A 19129-nucleotide genomic window follows, 5' to 3' on the forward strand; every position below is an offset into this window, starting at 1 on the left:
AAGAGATATCATACATTTCAATTTTCACTTGTCAAAGAATTTAGGGAAATATACAACATTAAAACAATGCAGTTGTTATTTTAATATGGTGGGGCGTGGATTTGGAAGTCTCTTGGATCTGACAGTACCTTTGAGTCTCAATAATTTCTTCTTGATAATGTAGACAGATATGAGGGTATAGGGAACGGGACGAATCCTCTGACCTTGAGATTTGCTTCTCTTGTTTACTAACAACTATTTTTCCCCAAAGAAGCAAAGTGTGAAGTGGGAGGGAAAACACTGATTCCTATCCCCCCTTTTTTTGTATAATAAATAACAAATGTTAAGTTTGGTTTTGCAACAATCAAAAATCATTGAGAAAACTTTTTTTTCTTTTTTTTTCAAGAGGAGTGAGAAGTGAATGCTTCTTGAAGAGGCTCCATGAATCCACAGGCTTTCTTTCTTTCTTTCTTTTTTTTTTCATTTTGTTGAAGGTGTTAAAATGTCAATAGTATTATACCACTGATTACCACTGCTGCCCATGCACCTTGTAAGCCAAAAACTCAAGGTAAGTGAAAAAGACTCCTCTGTGGCTGGCACAGGACTTTCCACAACATTCCTCAGAACTGTAAAACACCTTTCAGGTCGTAATGTGTAAATGACCTATGTTTGTTTATTTTAAAGAGAGCCATTAGTAGCAGAGAGCTGCTTGCAGGTCAACAGCAACCAGGAAAGGAATTTCAAGCCCCAATCTTTTCGGATAGGAGTCAGCTCTGAATTCTGAATTTTCTTTCACCCAGCAAGTCTCTGGATTACAGTTCTATAATTCTTGACTGATAGTCTGCCACAATATTTAATTTTTAATCCACAGGTTTATGTCATCAGAAATTATGTTAGACGGGAACATTTTTTTGGAAATAATTCATTATAAGTCTTATTGCCACTTCATTAAACGGGAACAGCTACTTATTAATTAGGAAGAAGAATCACTACTTGAAGAAGCATTAAACTTTGTGGCAAGTAGATAGTGTATAGATTTATACCAGGTTCGAAAACACTGGGAACATTCTCCACTTGAAACTCTGTAAAAAGTCAGTGTCCGAAATACATCTTGGAATATTAAACCCACCAAGTCGCTCCTGGCAAACTAATACACGCAGAAATGAAATGCCTCTTTATCCTTTAGCATCTCACCACCAAATTCACTATTCGCGTCTCCTTCATGCAGGCTCAGCGGTTTAGCTTCAAACTCTTCGTTAACTGCATCGGAAGGAAAGCCGGGGTGTCAGATCCGTTCACTCCGACTCCCTACGCGCGAGTCTGTGAGCAGCTTTGCGCACAAACGCTATTTAGAGGGAGGGTGTTGCGGTCTTCTGGCTCCAACGGGCAGCCTTGATCGATCCATCACCCCCTAAAACCTACAGTCCCTCTCTGCTTCCTACAGAGTCGGCTCAAACCGAATCCAAAGCCGGTTCATCCCTGAAATACAGATGAGCGCCCAATAGCTATTGGTCCGCAGATTCTGGGCGCGGCAACGCTCACCTTCGAATGCTCTGGATCGATTTCTGAGCGGCGAGTAGCACTGCTAGAGCGCCTATCTACACAAGTTTCATCTTTTGCACCGAATCATCCTTTTGTTCCACTTTTGAGCCTTAGCAAATCCACATTCGGCGTTTAGGTACTGTCTTCCGGGCAAATTCCATCGCCTTTCAACTTGAAGCGGACTCCCAGAGCCAGTCAAGAGCCCCTGGTTCCAAGAGCTACCTGGATGGAGACCTTGGCCGAGCGTCGCGCCCAGCGCGGGAGCAAAGGAACCTCGCGCTTGCCCAATGCAGCGCAACTTTACATTTTCTTTCGGCAGGTCCCAAGGTGTAGAGATTCGCGAGGCCTGGGAGTGAAAACACCTGCAGCAGTCCACAGCCTGGCCAGTACTTGGGAAGGTAGAGTAACGCTCTGCAGGTGTAGCTACCTCGCAGTGCACAAAGGCGAACCAGGGTTAAAAAAAAAAAGAGAAAAGTTTACTTTCGGTGAGCAATTACAGCAGCCCAGTCCGGGTAAGACAAACTCCCGCGGGGAGGCTCCTTCCTGGGGAGCTGTGAAAGAGCCAGGGGCGCTTCTGACAGCGAAGTCTCTCCGGCGTGGGGCTCCGTAGCTGCGCGCACCCAGGGATCCCTCGCGGCCGTCTCGGGAAGAAAAAGAAGTTGGGACAGGAGCTAGGCAGCGACCTGGGCAGCAACTCAGCGTACAAAACCTTGGAAATGGCTGCTAAAGGGGCTGGGTCTCCAGACTCCTAATCCCTCCCCTTTCTCCAGCTGAGCGGTTCACCTGCTACCGACCAGTTTACAATATAAGCGTAGACCCTAAATTGGCCCAGTTTCAAAGGCTAGGCGTCACGAATCCCTACGAAGTTCCTTCCAGAAAGATCTATGTGAGCTTCAGGAGCTCCTGGGGGAAATGTTAGTTGAGGGAGTGGGCAGGAAAGGGGGGGATTAGAAGGGATTGTGTCCAGGAAACGATGTCTAGACTCCTCTATTCGAAGGACCTCGGGGAGTCTCAAGACTCCCTTGCAAACAGCTGCGGCCACTTCAAAGTCCCGCGTTAGAAGGGGCGGGGACGGCCCTGGAGGCTGGAGATGGGAATGGGGTTAATCTTTAGGTCGGCCACCTCGAACAGGGTGCTGGGAGAGTAACTGGCCTCAAGAAAAGAAACAGGGAGCCGAGACGCCAGGGAGGTCAGGGGCCCGGGAGGTGGCCGAACGGACTTGAGAGCTTGCAGGCAGAAACTGCCTGCCTGCAGCCCTCCGTTAACTAGTGAGGAGTGATTGATGCCTCCCTTAATTTGCATCCTTGGAACACCTGCCCCTCCTTGCGTCTCTCTACTTCTCGCTCGCCAGTGGCCTGGGGCCTCGGGCGCGGGGCCGGGCGTGCGTCTGTGGCTGCGCGCGCGCGCGCGCACGCGGGTCGGTGCGTGCGTGCTTGCAGCCCGCACGCCGAGCCCGGCCGCCGGGACCCAGCCGCCCGCCGCCTGCCCGGCGTCCCTCCTCCTTGCAGCCACCTACTCGCAGCGTCCTCACCCGGCACTCGCAGCGTCCTCACCCGGCACTCGCAGCCTGCCGCCCGCCCAGCCCAGCCCAGCCCAGCACGGCTGCCGCTGCCTCCCCTCAAAGTTTCCTTAGAGCCGACACCTTCTCGAAGGGCTACCCGGGGAGATGGGTTTCTGAAGCTGTGCTCTTCTTACAGCACCCTCCGCCGAGTCCCTACCTAATCCGAGCAGAGACTAGATTTTCCAAGTTAAGGGGAGAAAAGGTGGCGGCGGGGGTTTATTATCAAGAGAAAGAGAGAGGAGCGGCCACAACTGTGAATATCCGCTTCTTTCCTGCCAGATGCCGGAGAACTGACTGATGGGCCTGTGGGGTTAAAAAAGAAAATTAAATAGAAAGCCAAGTTGACCGAGGAGGGGCTGGGAGGCTTCCGGATGTCGGGAAGGTTCTCCGGTTCTCCGTCCCCACAGGCGTGAAGATTTGGAGGCACCTCCAGTGCGAGGGCTTTTAAACCGCCACCCCTCTCCTGATCCCTCTGGAAGGAAAAGCCGGCCCAGCTGAGGCGGGGGAGTCAAGGAAAAGCCTCTGGACTTGCGTGCGTCGCGTCCTTGGCTTTGGATTTTAAGAACATGAGAGAGAATTAACCGCGTCGCAAGGTAAGGGGCTGGAAACCCGCTGCCTGAATTGCCAGGAAGAAGAATAACTTAAAGTAGGTGCCGGGGCTGGGGTGGGGAGGATCAAGGCAAGCTGGTATGATCTCTGCCGGCGTCGCCACACGATTGCACAACCCGCGCGAATGGCTCGGGGTGGGCAAGTTCAGGGGGTCTCCGGTACCGCCGGTGCGCAGGTGGGAGGCAGCGAGGCGAAGGGAGCGTCCTGACTTTACACTCTGTGGAACCCATTGAAAATAGGTATCGCGCCGGGTCGTCTGTCCAGGCTGATTTACAGCGTGGATGTGTGTGTGTGTGTGTGTTTCTGGCGAGTTGTTTTTCCCCCATTGGCACCGCGGACCCACCCCCTCGTTGCCACAGCGCGCTGTGGGCACCGGCGAACGCCGCTAGGACGCGGTGGCAGGTGAGCCTGGCGCAGGTGGGCAGGTGTGTGCGGCGGCGGCGGCATCCGGCCGGCTGACTGCGGGGGGCGCGCGAAGCTCCAGCCGCCGCCTGGCTGGCTCCCCGCAGCCGGCGTCGGAGCCCGGGCCCCGCGGGGCTGCTGCGATTCCCTTCGCCTCCGCTAGAGGCTCCCAACGGGCGCCGAGGTGCGGGTGGGTGTGGGGGCGCCGGGAGGCGGCGGGGCCAGCGCGGGGAGCGAGCGTGCCCGCGGGGTGGCGGAGTGGGCGCGGCAGGGGGAGGCGAGCCGGCCCGGGGCGGAGGACCGGAGCCGGAGTCCCGGCGCGCCTCCTGGCTGCACGCAGAGCTGCGGGGACGCGGGTCTGAGCTCCGGAAAGCTGTGCTCCGAGCCGGAGCCACTTCGGGGAGGCGATCCTGGCCCGCGCCCTGAGAGCAGTCCCGGGAGGTCAGTCCTCGTTCTCTACTCTCCTTTCACCCCGGGTTCTCTTTGAATTCTCAGCCAGATACTTAGGATGGGAGGGAGTGGAGGGTGCGGGTATGTGCCGTTTATATCTAAAGGTGCCTTTCAGCCTTCCTCCGTAGCTCCGTGGGAGGTATATTCGAACTATTTCCTAATTTTGCCCGCCTCCCCTAAATATTTGACTGCTTAAAGGGAAGTTTTCTGCAGAGACTGCCGGGTGGCTGGTCTCTGGGCCGGGCTGCTCCGAGGTGAGCAAGGGGACCCGCCGTGCTCTCTCGAGCCGCAGTGGAATGGAGTGCGCGCCTCGAGGGGTGGGGTGTGGTGGAGAAAAGAGTACCACACCCTCTTCTTTGCCTCCCCTTTCCTTTTCACCTGATGGTGAAGTCTCACCATCTAGCCTTTTACCGATTTCCTTCCCCAAGAGATTGGCTGTGAGAACAGAGCAAAGCTGCTGATAGACTTGGAGAGAGAGAGAGAGAGAAGGTTGAGGAGGAAGTCAGGGCCAGAACATCAGGAGAGGAAGGAGGGTAAAGTTAAGCTTGTGTGTATGAGGTGAGTTGGGGGTCGGGGGTGCTGGGAAATGGCCTTGAAGTTCAGATTATTTGATGAAATCTGATTAATTTCACATTTCACACTGTCTTTGACAAAATCCTTGATCAAGCCATTAACAAAAATCATTTCTACTAGCTACTGCCTTGAGCACGGTGAGCGCTGAGTGTGTTTGATGATTGCGTCTTAGATAAAAAAAAAATGTGGGTATTGTGTGTGCTTGGTGTGATTACACCATGTCTGTCAGGCAGCTGGCAATATATGTGTTTTTCAGTGTGCTGTTTTGTGTTCGTGCATACCACATGTGGTCATTTTACACTCAGCTATGCAATTTCAGAGTCCTCTAAAGGTGGTTCTTAACAAACCCGACCTGTGATGTTAAACCTCTTGAAGAATAATCCTGAAGGAAGACAAAAAATATGATGGAGCATGGAATATTCTAGGAATACTAAATAAAAGCAGAGATCCAGCATTTATGAAATACTGGGCCACTTACTGAAAGAGTGAACAATACTTTTCAAAAATGAGAAGCAGTGGTTAACATTTAAAAGAAGAATGTTCTTCAGTGTACTATCATCATCATCTAGCAGTGTGCATTACCTCCAATACAGTTAGAGTGTGAGGCAGGACAAATGAAGCACTTCTGCTGAAAATGTTTTGTGAGATACTGTCAGGTATTTTATCTTAAGAATTTAAATGAAATGGGTTGCCTATTGATGATAACTGAAGAAGTTTGCTTGCCATCTGTGTAGGGCATCTACTCTTTTTTATTAAGGTAAATATGTAAGTTAATATTATATAAGTGTAATTTAGTGAAAGTGGAACAGGCCAATTTACTCATGTTTTTCATTCCAGAATAACACATAACATGATCTCAAGGAGGATTTATATAAGGTTTGTCATTCATGTATTACATGGGTAGAGCTCTGTGTAGAAGGCAAGAATAAATATCTTGCTAAAATCTCAAAAAAGGATGGTTTATGTTCTTAAAATATACTGTATTAGAAATTTTATTATGTGACAAAATAATAGTTACTCATCTAAATATAGCTATCTGCATGTTCAGACACAAATTATTCATTTGTTGAATTGATCTAATGAAGGCAAATACATAATAAGGGCTCAATTTTCTTTCTGAAAGAAACCTCTGAAACCAGAGGAAGACCTGCTAGCATTAAGAATCTGTGTATGTGATATAAAAAAGATAATGTATTTCTTGACAATTAATTGAATCAACCTAGTGAGGCTGGTTTGTAACCTCAAGTTCAGTTTTAGAACTCCATCTCTAAAGATTTCTGTCTCTCTCATAAATGTGATTTTAAAAGAGACCACACATTGAAATGTTCCCGGAATGCTATGGACCTGGAAACTGTTTGAGTCCTCTGAAACTTCATGTCAAGAATCAGAAGTGATAGGATGTTGTCACAAATTAATTAGCTTGATGCTTCAATTAAAAACTGATTATTATCTGGCTCTGGTTGTCATCATGGTTGATTTCATTTGGTCTCTAGATATTCTGTGAAAGGACTCTAGGTGGAAATGTTTTCCTGTAGTACAAGGATAGGAGGTCACTATATGCAAAAAGGTTTGTCAGTTACTGATTCTCCAGTTTGGTTGCATTTTTATAAGGCAGGATCCTAGATTAAAAAAAAGTCAGTTTTCTGAATTTTCATGACTATTTCCCTATTTGTCATAGCCCTCAACTTCTGGGTACTCCATTTATAATCTTGATGAGGAAATATGTCACCAAGCCCCTTTCCTTTATGGTTTAGGGGCTCTTTTGTTGCTAAGAGCTTTAAGAACTATTTAATCACAAAAGATCATATTTCCTGAAAGAAAATCAATGGAGCTTAAAAATATATTTGATAAGGAAATGAAAGGATAGGAGAGACAGGTTAAATACCAGACAAAAGGTTTACTCATCTAACTGCATGTATCTCTGATTTCTTCTTTCAGCAACCATTTTTGTTATGTTTTAAAAAAATCCTTTTGCTATTATTCCCTCCCTCCCTCCTCCTTCCTTTCTTCCTCCTCTCCCTCCTTCCTGCCTTGCTTTCATTATTTCATCCTTTCTCTCCTTTGGTTAAAATATTTTGTTCAGAAAGAAATCCATACCAATTTACAGTTATCGGTCCATACTTGATTTTTTAAATGGGAGGTAGTCTTAAAATATTGATTTTTCCATTTATTTAAATTTTTTTCACCAAAGAAACCCACTAGAATGTGGGGTGATTCTTTAGGGAGTACAAATCATCAGTTGATCATTATCTCTTATGTCTCGTTGCCTGTTGTGTCTGGTTGCAACTCCACTGGCTTCTGTTTCTGGGAAGCATACCAACTTGGAGAGTAGTCACTGGAGGTAGATGGACTGCCTTGAAATATGGTGCATTTGTGCTCTGAGTGACTTACTTCCATGTACTTAATACTCTCTCCATGTGCATAATAGCCAGCATAATCCAGTCTGAAGTATTCACATGAAGCAAATAGTTGAGCCACACGTGTCAGTGTATACCTGTTCAGAAATTAGTAATCCAAACAATAAAGTCCTACTGTGTAGCACAGGGAACTTTATTTAATACCCTGTGATAAACCATAATGGAAAAGAATACAAAAAAGAATGTATGCATATATATGTATGTATAACTGAATCACTTTGTTGTACAGCAGAAATGAACACATTGTAAATCAACTATACTCAAAAAAAAAAAAAAAAAGAAATTAGTTATCCATTTCAGGAAAGCCTTAACTCCATCTAAGTCTTTAGTAAATGTAACTATTTTTATTTGTGTCACTCAAAAAATACAGTTGCTAAATTGTTCTTAAATGTCCTCAGAGAGAAAATCTAGTGTCCAAAAATCTCCTAAGGGAAACTAATTCAGTGCCACTGGGAGGCAGCATGAATAAGTAGAAGAAGCTCTGGACTTGGCATCAGAAGACTTGAATTCTACTTCTGTCTCTTACGACTAATGGTATTACTTTTGAAAAGCTGTCTTATTTCTCTAAGGCTCAGTGTTGAATTCAGTAAAATGGGGGAAATTTAATATTTACCCACTCTATTTTTGTGTTTAAAATTTGACTACACGTAGGTTTAAGCTTTGGAATAAGAAAAACAGAACTTTCAGGTGCCAAGTAAATGTCAGACATTGTAGCACTTGATATGGGGGTAAATGAAATAGTATCTTTAAAGAATACCTGTAAAACTTCCATAATGAAGCATGGTGAGAAGATTTTTTTTCTGGAGGGCAGAAACAAGTGTTATGAAAGTAAAAATTAAATTAATATATACATATGTGAGATGATTTTCTCAAAGTTATCATTAATATGGCACAAAGTGTGTGATGCTTGCTGTGTGACACATAAAAGGATCTGGGCTTATGAGCTGTTTGTAAAGAGTTGTGATGGTAGAGAAGAGGAAGAAGGAAAGAAGAGTAAAATATTTTTGAATAGCAAAGTTTAAATGGAGTCCCTGTTTTTTTGTTTGTTTTTAGCATTCTATATTTCTACATTTTTCTTCTTGTGTATAATTAGTATGACATGAGTAGCGATCGTCTTTGATTTCATTAGGTCAGTTACCCAATTACTTTTTAAAAAATAATTAATTAATTAATTTTTATTTTTGGATGCGTTGGGTATTTGTTGCTGTGCACGGGCTTTCTCTAGTTGCCACGAGTGGGGGCTACTCTTTGTTGTGGTGCGCGGGCTTCTCATTGCAGTAGCTTCTCTTGTTGCGGAGCAGGGGCTCTAGGCGCACGGGCTCTAGGCATGCGGGCTTCAGTAGTTGTGGCACGTGGGCTCAGTAGTTGTGGCTCACAGGCTTAGTTGCTCTGTGGCATGTGGGATCATCCCAGACCAGGGCTTGAACCCTGTGTCCCCTGCATTGGCAGGAGATTTTTAACCACTGTGCCACCAGGGAAGTCCTCAGTTACCCAATTTCTATGAACACTTTAAAAATATTTAGCTTGTGAAATGTTAATTCAGTGGTTTGATTTGTGAAGCTGGACACAAAACTAAAACAGTATCTTAATTTTTACAATGAAGTTTGCCCAGAAATGCTGGTAGTCCATTTGTCGTATTTTATTTTAGTGATTTAAATGCTAGTTATATTATTTATAAGTTATTTTCATCAGGTGAATTAGTAAGGAAGTAGATTGGAGATATTAAATGACTCATTGATTTGAATAAAAATTTAAAAGCCCCATTGAAATAATTATGTGCCCTTTTGATAAAATATGAGGTCTGCTAAGATTTGAGACCTGAATAAATTTTGTGGCTTTTCTAAATGTATTCACTAGTTAATGTTAAAAAGAGCCCATCTTTCCTGGTCATTAAGGATAAGTCAAATACCGTTTCCTTCCTTTGAATTTTAGTGTCATTGTCAATAAAAACTATGAATGTATTTTGCTAATAATATTAGTGTAAATGCACACCTAGGAACCTAGACTTGGAAAAAAATTATTTTTTGCAGATATAATAGAACATAATATCAAATTATCTATAAAGAGAGACTTGTTGTCTTTACAAAAGTCATAACCAAATTTTAGTGTAACAGAAAGAAATGCAAAAATCTAAGATTCCCAGCACATTTCAATTTCTAGGTGAAGCACTAGAGAGTTTTTGAAATGGATTCTAAATTGGACTGCATAAGAGGATTTTGTGTCTTCATACAATCTCATTCTATTATAATGTAACTATGGTTAGCTGCAAGATATCTATCTAGTAGCCAGCATGACGGGAAATAATTAGCATAAAAACTGTATTGCTCCTGGTGTACCAGGGGAGCCAACAACAGTGCCTTGTGATAAATGTTGATTTTGAAATGTTGGGCTTCATTTGTCAAAGGGAAAGAGCCTTTTTCTTCTTAACTATTTTTTTACTAGACTTTTCTATAATAATATATATATGATTTTTATCCTAATATATTAAATAAATTATATATTTTAAGTATATACACATATACTTCATACACTATATTTATACTTTATATATACTATATTTTATTTATACACTATACTATATATGTAATCTATACTATCTATCAGTCCATCTGTATCTATAAATAAAGACTGCTAAAAGCAGTCCTTAGTCCATGTGAAGATATGTCCTTGACTGTCACCCATTGGTTATGCATATGATTATGGATTGCAGATGGTTTCTCTTTAAGATTTGCCTTCAATTTCATTTGTAGGTAAATGCTAAAACCCTAGCTTTGGTCTCAATTATTTAAATTCATATGAATTAACACTCAAATATTTACTGATGTAAAAGTGATTTTTGGTATGATAGTCAGGATATGATAATGTATGAGAATAGGTCCTTGTTCTTAATAATCTTGTGATCTTGTTAAAGAGAGAAGGCAAAAGTGGGTGGTCAACTATTTCAGAACTTCTTATTAAATATCTGTTGTTCACAAGACTATACAAAATAGCAATGCTAGAGTTGTGTCACCAGGCACTTCAGAATAGTGAGAAGTGAGAGAGACATGGGAAAAATTCATAAGAATAGGGTGAAGTGAGAGCTGCATGGTAAGAATTCATAAAAGGGGAGTAAATTGGTCTGAGTGGAATATAAATGAACGATAAAAATATAACATCACTAATAATCGAAGCAATGCAAATTAATACAACAGTGAGATAGTCTAGCTGATGAGTTGGGTTACAGATGAAGCACTGATAGACTCCATTTTTTGATAATGGAGTGGGAAAATAAAGACTCATGTATGTAATTGGAGACATTGTAAACTGGTTTACCCACCTAGTGAGAAATTTAAATAAATATCATTTAAATACCTATTATATTATAAATGTTCATAATAGTTGGCTCCAAAGTTCCTCTTCTAGGAATTTATCCTCAGAAATGCTGTCATGAATCTGCAAAGATATATTATGTACATACAAGAAGAAATATATATAACTTGAACGGTTTCAAATTGCTTAAAGAAATCATATTTATAGTTAAAATTTTCTGTGCCACTGGAATAATATACAGCAATAAAAAGGAATGAAATACTGATACATGCTACAAAAGGGATAAAACCTCGAAAACATTATGTTGCATGAAAGAAGCCAGGCACAAAAGACCACATTTATGCTTCCGTTTATATAAAATGTCTAGAAAAGCAAAGCTACAGAATTCAAAAGTGGATTGGTGTTTTCCTGGCACTGGAAGTGGGGATGGTAAGTGAGTGCAGTTGGGCACAATGGATCTTTTGGGGTGATGCAACTGTTCTGTAATTGGATTGTGGTGATGGTTGCAGAAACCTGTAAATTTACTAAAAATCAATGAATTGTTCACATAAAATGGGTACCTTTAATGCTATATAAATTATATCTCAATACAACTGTTAAAAAATACATGTAATTCAAAACAAAACACCTCAGCCCCAGATGACCTCACTAGTAAAATCTTAACATTTAAGGAAGGAGTAATACTAATTCTACACAGTCTTTTCCAGGAAATTGTAGAAGAGGGAACACTTCCCAACTTATTCTAAGAGACCAGCATTACACCGATACCAATATCATGAAAAGACACTATAAAAAAAGAAAACTACAGACCAGTATCCTTCATGAATATAAATATAAACAAAATTAACCAAACTTTAGCAAATATAAATCAGTTTATCAGAAGATAATACATATGACCGAGTTGGGTTCATCCCAGAAATGCAATGTTGGTTTAACATTAGAAAATCAATTAATATAGTACACCATATTAACGAGTAAAAAAAAGAAACACAGAATTATATGATCATCTCAGTATATGCCGCAAAAAGTTTTTGAGAAAATCCAACACAGACTCTTCATAAAATCTCCTAACAAATATTCTAGGAATATAAGGGATCTTCAACTTGATAGAGAGCATCTGCAATAAGCCTATGGCTGATACGATACTTAATGGTGAAAGAGCAAATGCTTTTCCACTAATCTTGGAAGCAAGGCAAGAATGTCTGCTCTCATTTCTACTCAACATTATGATGGAAATTCTAGGCACAAAGTAAGGCAAGAAAAAGACTCCAAAAGGTGGACAGATTGTAAAGGAAGAAGCAAAACTTTAAATGCATATTTATTGAAGAATTGAAAAAACATCCAAATATCCCATAGGAATATAGTTACATAAACTTTGAAATGCTTGTACAATGAATTCTACATTGCTTGTTTAATAGAAGGTAGATGGAATGTTGCAGTTCTTTAAATATCATCATGGTAAGATCTTCCAGATACATTGTTAAGGAGAAGATGTGGTTGTAGAACAATACTTAGTCTGTGGTAGACTGACTGGTTCATTCAACAGGTACTTTTTATATACCTCCTTTGTTTTAAGCACTGGGGTAAGCCATGGGTAATATACTGTCTGTAGGAAGGGGACAAATTAATCTTGCCTTTGAGAGACTTGCAAGCTAATATGGGAAATAACTTATAAGCAAGAGAAAGAAACTAAATATATGATGAGAATTTGTGTTACATGTATTTAGAAACTAAGTAGAATGACATGGAGGGTTGGCAGAGGGACAGAAAATTCTCCAAGATGTGTCTGGTACCTAGTGAGCACTCAGTAGAGAACTTTTAAAATAATAGGCTAATCCATACCATTCTTCTTTCCTCCTTCACCTTATTTCCCTTCATATCCAAAAACTCATCTATCCATTGTCTGACGAATACATACTTTGCTATCACAGTAATTACCCCTGTATCGTTACATTCTTTTCTCTCTTGGAATAATTTCCTTATCATCAACAGCATTTGTTGAGCACCTACTATGAACAAATGCATTATCCTAAGTGCTGAGGATTCATTGTTGCTTAAGGCATATCCTTATTCATTTCTTTAATCTAATTGAAGCCCTTTTCTTCATATGAAAATTTAAATACTTTTTCATTTTTTCTCTGATTATAGAAGTAAAACATTCACATCATAAAAACATTGAACGTTACAGAAGTACATAATTTACAAAGTGAAAGAGCTTCTTGGGGCTCCATTTCGCCCAAGGTTTTGACAAAGTAGGAAGCTACCTTGCATAAGAAATAAGACGAGTAAAACTGGATTCTGTGTGGGTAAGAGGCAGGAGGATTAAGTGGTCAAGGACCAGAATAAGCTTGAGAACATGGATGTCAAATGGGAATTTTTCAGGCACAATGTTGTAGAGTTAACCCTTGAACAACACTTGGTTTGAACTGCATTGGTCCACTTATACGTGAATATTCTTCAATAGTAAACACTGTAGTTCTGTACCATCCAAGGTTGGTTGAACCTGCATCCACGGATGCAGAACCGAGGATACCAAGGATCCCTGGATATGGAGGAACTGCTGATAAGGAGGGCTGACTGTAAGCGATACAGGATTTTTAACTGCACAGAGGATGGGTGCTCCCAACGCCCTAGTTGTTGAAGGGTCAACTGTACTTTGTACAGTGGTGCTCCTTCTGATGATCTTAAAATCTGCAGCAAAGTCACACAAGTCTTAGTAACTTGAATGTGATTGGATTCCTGGTAGAGGCTGATGACAGAGCTTATTGTTGTGTCAGAGTTGGGGCAGCAATGCAAATAAGCCACGATGTGTGGACAAGAGGGTACTAGCAGATATAAGCATCACAGATACTCCTCCATTGGACTTTTCCATGAGTGGCTTTAACAATCTAGTCCATTTATTCATGTCTTGGATATATGCCTTCCAATACATCCCTTCCATGTAGTTGTTTAACATATCCTTAAGCACTGGAGCTCATAGCAGATTATCTTGTGTCTCTGTATATGGCTTTAATTGATATTTTTCATTGCTTTTCATAAAACTCATTCTACTTAACTAAATTAGATTGATGGCACTCCATCGCCCTTTTTTCTTAAAGAACTTTTTAATTGAGATTACTGGAGAGCATTCCAGAACATATGCATATATTAGTGATCTTGTTTCTGGAGATGCCAAAATTAGGAAGGAAGCATTTGTGGTTGGTTCTGTATTCAGGAGTCTCACAGGGTATTATATAAACTTACAATAAAATGTAGTACATCTTTGGCAGAGAAACTATATGAAATCACCATAAAAATGAAGTGTATTTTATCAGTCATTATACTTGAAAATATGTATGAACAAGACTGATGAAATTAATGTGAAATATGAAATGAAATAAATTCTGCCTGTATTTGTAGGTGCTTATGTAGCCTAGAAAAATACTTAGGTCTGGGTGACTGTTGAGAAGAGGTAGATTGGACTGTCCTGTTGAATATGGAGCTTCTGCTCCTGTTTGTCCATCTATAGGAGCACCTACTGTGGATTTTGTGGAGGGATTAGAGGAACAAAGATAAAAGCATTACTATATGGCCCAGTAAAGAAGATTCAATGATAGTGTTAATGTAAAGTTCAAGGGAGGATGTGTAGTTTGATTCAATAGAAATTAATGATGCAAAATTACAGCTTTAGAATATGGATGATAATCAGATGTTTTGTCACTAGTAATGGTAGGAAACCCTGGAGAAGTTATTTGCATTTTGGGAGGTGCTCATCATCCATCTTTCCATTTAGCTCTCCTTGTGGGAGAAGAAAGAGTATCTAGATAGCAGTTGTACTAATTGCTTTATAAGAATAAAGTGCTAATGAATTTAATTAATGATTCATACTAAGTTTTGGGATGTTGGAAACAATATTTAAAAGTAAAATGATCTAGTACTTACTGCTAAAACCATTCCATTTTTTATATATCTACATGCCTTTGCACATTGGGATCCCTCCAACCAAAATAGCCTTTTCTAGATTATCTGGACAAACTCCTATTCATCCTTTAAAACTAGTCTCATATCTTATTCTAGATAAACCATTCCAGAAGCCCTGGACAAAATGTAACCTCTAAACTTTTACAAATTTATGTTATTATATGTATTTTTAAAATATATTATTACTTTTGTTCACTGCCCAGTGTATCTTTTCAAATCATGTGGTCCTTGAGGGTAAAAATCATGTTTGTCACTGTTTTTTAAAAATAATCTAGAATATAGTCAGTTCTTATTAAATATTTTTGGAATGAATTAAAATGTGATTTTTATAATACTTAGAAAGTTTTAATATATCCAAAACCATCATAAAGGAGATAGCATGCAATAATTAAAAGTTTAAAAGATTTGGTTTCAAATTCTGACTCTGCCATTGACTACTAATTAATGCATCTCAAGCAATCTGTTAATCTCATGAAATGTTAGTTTCCTAATGTAAAACAGTGTAAAGACACTTTTCTGCCTTGGACATCTTATGTGTAGTTTATGATAATAGAATAGATAAGGGGTGAAAATAAACTTGTATACTCAGTACCTATACAATTGATAGGTAATTCCCGTATTAAATATATATTTAAAAACCACTGATAAAATAATCTCAAATGCAGTAATGTGTATCACCTTTATATACAAGATGGAGGTTTTGTACAGAAAAGCAAAAACAAACTAATCAATTTGAAATTCATTTCTTTCTATTGGATCTTTATTGTCCTTTTATTATATTATTTCCTCAAATTTTCATATCAAATGAATTTTATTTTATAGATTATGAAACAAGGGTAACAATACAGATCAGATAATTGCAGTTTAAAACCTGGTTATAGATGGAGCAGTTGATAACTTGCATGTAGTCATTTAGACTTGGATTGAAGATTGTTGAACAACTCATTTGACTCTAAATAAGCACCAATTTTTATCCTCTCTTTAAATTACAGCCAGTTTGTGTAGAATAATCAGTATTTTACTTTTTTATTTTGAATATTTGACCTCTTCAAACGCTTGTATCCTATTTTCTCCTATTTTGTTATGTGATACCTTCTAGATCACTGATAGAGAATTCAAAGAGCAACTAGTTACTGATTTAATGTTAGTCTGCTTCTGGGAGATCCACTATTAACATGTTCTGATAGTATAAGGGGTCACTCTATGCCTAAATCTAGTTTGTTGGAAATAAATTATGTTTTTCATCTCTGCCCAGCATTCCTATTTGGCCAATGTTACAGAGTCTACTCAGATTTTCTGCCATTCATTTTGCTGTGATGGAGCATTTTCCTAGGTGTTTTTGACTTAAGTCAGATTCTCGCAGTATTTTTATCTTTAATCTTGGTTTCACGTACCTGGGAAAAACTCCAGGGTAGTTTAGCCTGATTTCTAACTTTTTTTCCATTTCTGTAATAGCTTTTTATCTTAATGCTTCTGAGATTCTCTTGGTTATATATAATATTTTCCCTCTGATTTTCAAAAAGCATTTTGACAGTTTTGTTTTTATTTGGATTCACTTTGCAATTTTTTTCACCTACTTTCTTTCTGACTTTACCATTTACTGAAGCTGCATCCACCCAGCACATTTTTTTTCTTTTTCATGTATGTGTTTCTTATTTATGCAGGTGTTTGTCTCCTTTGTCTTTACTATTCTCCATTCAGACCTGCTTAGTGGGGCTAATCCTTTTCTTGCTCATAAATAAAATCTCAGATAGGTTTCACTTCTTATTTACTTACTATGAGAAAATAAAATGTTCTGTGACTACACCTAATTGCCTGAATAGTCTCATTTCTATTATATTCTGTTCATTTAATAAGGAAGTCCTAGATTCATAGAGTAATAAAGTTTTCCCTTACTTTAGCCTCGGCAACCTGATGCTGGCCTCTTGTCATGGGGAATAAATGGGGGCTGGACAGAGCTTCTCCTGTGTTACTTCAAATTGACTCCCATGCTTTTTGCCCTATTCAAGTAGGCTGCCTCTGGCTCCTCAAGGGTTGAATCTCAGAAAAGTAGAAGAGTTAAAGGTGAGGTCTGATTTGATTGACATGAATGTAACCTTGGATAAACTTCCTCTGGACTTGGTGGATGCTTTGTTGTAGCTTATGGTGGTATGGTAGACACTAATGTTACTCGTCAAAGATTTCTGTGCCTCCTAAGCACATGGAAGGATTGAACTTTCTCACTTTCTGTGATTGGGTGAGGCCATATGACCAGTTCTGAACAAGAAGTGATGAGAAGTGACAAGTGCCACTGATAGACTGAGCTGAGCGTCTCCAGAGATCTTTCTTTTCCTTCTGACCCTGCAGTCACCAACTTTAGAGGTGGTGGCTATTCCATCAGCCTGAATCATTGGAACTTCAATGAGAAGAGTCAGCCTCTGCCCACCACTGACACACAGCCATGTTGCATGAGCAAGATACTAATCTTTGTGGTTTTAAGCTACTAAAATTATGGGGTCGTTTGTTACCACAGCATAACTTAACCTATCTAAATAGAAAAATACATGGCTTTCTCAGAGGTGCCTAGTGGGACTATTTGGCTACATTTGCTATGACACAGGAAATGCATTTCTTCTTGATAGATGCATAATATTTCTCTGCTAGTTCCTGGAAATCTGGAAATCCATTCCCTCCAGTGAGCTTACGTCATCCCTCTTTGCATTCTTCTTGGACAGGATTTAAAATGTCTCTAAGCAAGCTCTGGTGTTCTGGAAACATTAATACAATCTTGTCTCTCCCTGGGAAAGTGTAGCCAGCACCTGTCTCTGCCCTGCCATTTCAGGACCATAGCTTTTCACTTTTTAATTAAATCAATGAATGGCTTAAAAATACTAAACACAAACTGCTCCGGAACATACCCTACAACAATGGTTTCAGAACATCATGTTCTAAGATTTATATCAGACATTAACTATTATGTCCCTCAAGCGTCAGTGTATACATTTCAAGATTTTGAAATTGTTTCCTTAAAACTTTGTCAAGGTTTGAGGTGAGGAGATGGTGGTGGGATTTATAGCACATCAACAACTGAAAAAAAAATTCCTTTACCTAGTTTCCAACCTTTCTGACCATATAAACTTCAAGAGATGTTGGCTCACAAAACTGATTTTTGAGAGTTTCCTTTCCAAGTTCTACACAGACAACCTAGCACTTCCATTAAAAATGTGTAGGTACTTGTTGACTATTGTTTGGTTCTTGGATTTTGAGTCTTAACTGCAATACACACAGAAAGTGTCTCATTTAACTTAGAAAATGTCTCTAAGACCATTGTTGTAGGGTATATTCCAGAAGATTATTAGAGCATAATGTATGCCGTTCAGTATTTTTTAAGCCATTCATAAATTGAATTAAAAATACATTTACCTACAACTGTGGTCATAGACTCTCTGAAGGAATCTCAAAATGATTTTTGGGAAGCTGTGGCGAGTTACTTTTTGTTAAAATCAATATGATACTATGCATAAATAGTGTAAATTCACTCACTCTTATTAAAGCTATTTGGTGTTTCTGCAAGTGTTGCTAAGTGGAATTTACTGAAGAGAGTTAAGCAAAATGTATTTATTCTTGCCATTTTAAGAGGACTTTTACTAAAACTGATGCTGTCAGTCACTGCACATTTATTCTAAAAGATTGCTCAGCTAAAACAGTGAATCAGTCTTTTAGATTGATTGCTTACGTTGTAAGTAATATGAAACACTCTGGGGTTTGAGGAGGGAAAGACAGTGAAACTCTACAAAAGCATAATGCATATAATGCATTAATAGCATTATCCAGTGTTCACTATAAAATTTTAAACTTAAGGAAACCATGAAAGGAAATGCTGTGTTTTGTTACCCTGAAATGGAACATTAAATCATTTTAGTTAGTAAACAAATCTCAAATAAGCAGCCATTCTAGTGTATAAGAACCATTATAACTCTGTGAGTATTATTATTTTATCTATCATCATCATTATTATTATTATCTTTATTGTTAGATTCAAAGTCCTTCATGTGACAAGTATGTTATCATATTTTAAAGATCTAAGTCAAATTGATGAACAAAAGTAGAAATTTTCATACAAAGTATTTTTGGACTGTTACCTCCTGTCTTTGGGAATGAAAAATGATTAACAGCTGATGAATTTGAGCAGTTTAAGAAAGTAACATTTTCATACTCTAGTTCAGACTGGGTTATTGTACGGGATAATGATAACAGTTTTAAGTTACTGTTTTCCAAAGAATGCTAGCAATTTAAGCTATATGTATCTGAGCACCAGATGTTTCTTTCAAGTGATTGTAGAGTGTGA

The 19129-nt window shown here is 39.6% G+C and overlaps 1 protein-coding gene across 4 annotated transcripts in view; it reads left to right on the plus strand.

Annotated features, from left to right (window-relative positions):
- Positions 1 to 3601: 3601 nt before the first annotated feature.
- The window catches only part of LINGO2 (leucine rich repeat and Ig domain containing 2), a 1205266-nt gene continuing 1189738 nt past the window's right edge, over positions 3602 to 19129 (plus strand). For 2 of the 4 annotated variants that reach the window (XM_059924622.1, XM_059924625.1), the window contains exon 1: positions 3602 to 3675. The gene's annotated coding sequence lies outside the window, so the exon portion shown is untranslated. Of the gene's footprint in view, positions 3676 to 4447; positions 4535 to 5953; positions 5993 to 19129 lie in introns of those variants that run through there. The other 2 variants (XM_059924624.1, XM_059924623.1) reach the window with 2 other exon arrangements.

The sequence above is a fragment of the Balaenoptera ricei genome, chromosome 6 (genome assembly GCF_028023285.1).
Source record: "Balaenoptera ricei isolate mBalRic1 chromosome 6, mBalRic1.hap2, whole genome shotgun sequence".
Taxonomy (NCBI): domain Eukaryota; kingdom Metazoa; phylum Chordata; class Mammalia; order Artiodactyla; family Balaenopteridae; genus Balaenoptera; species Balaenoptera ricei.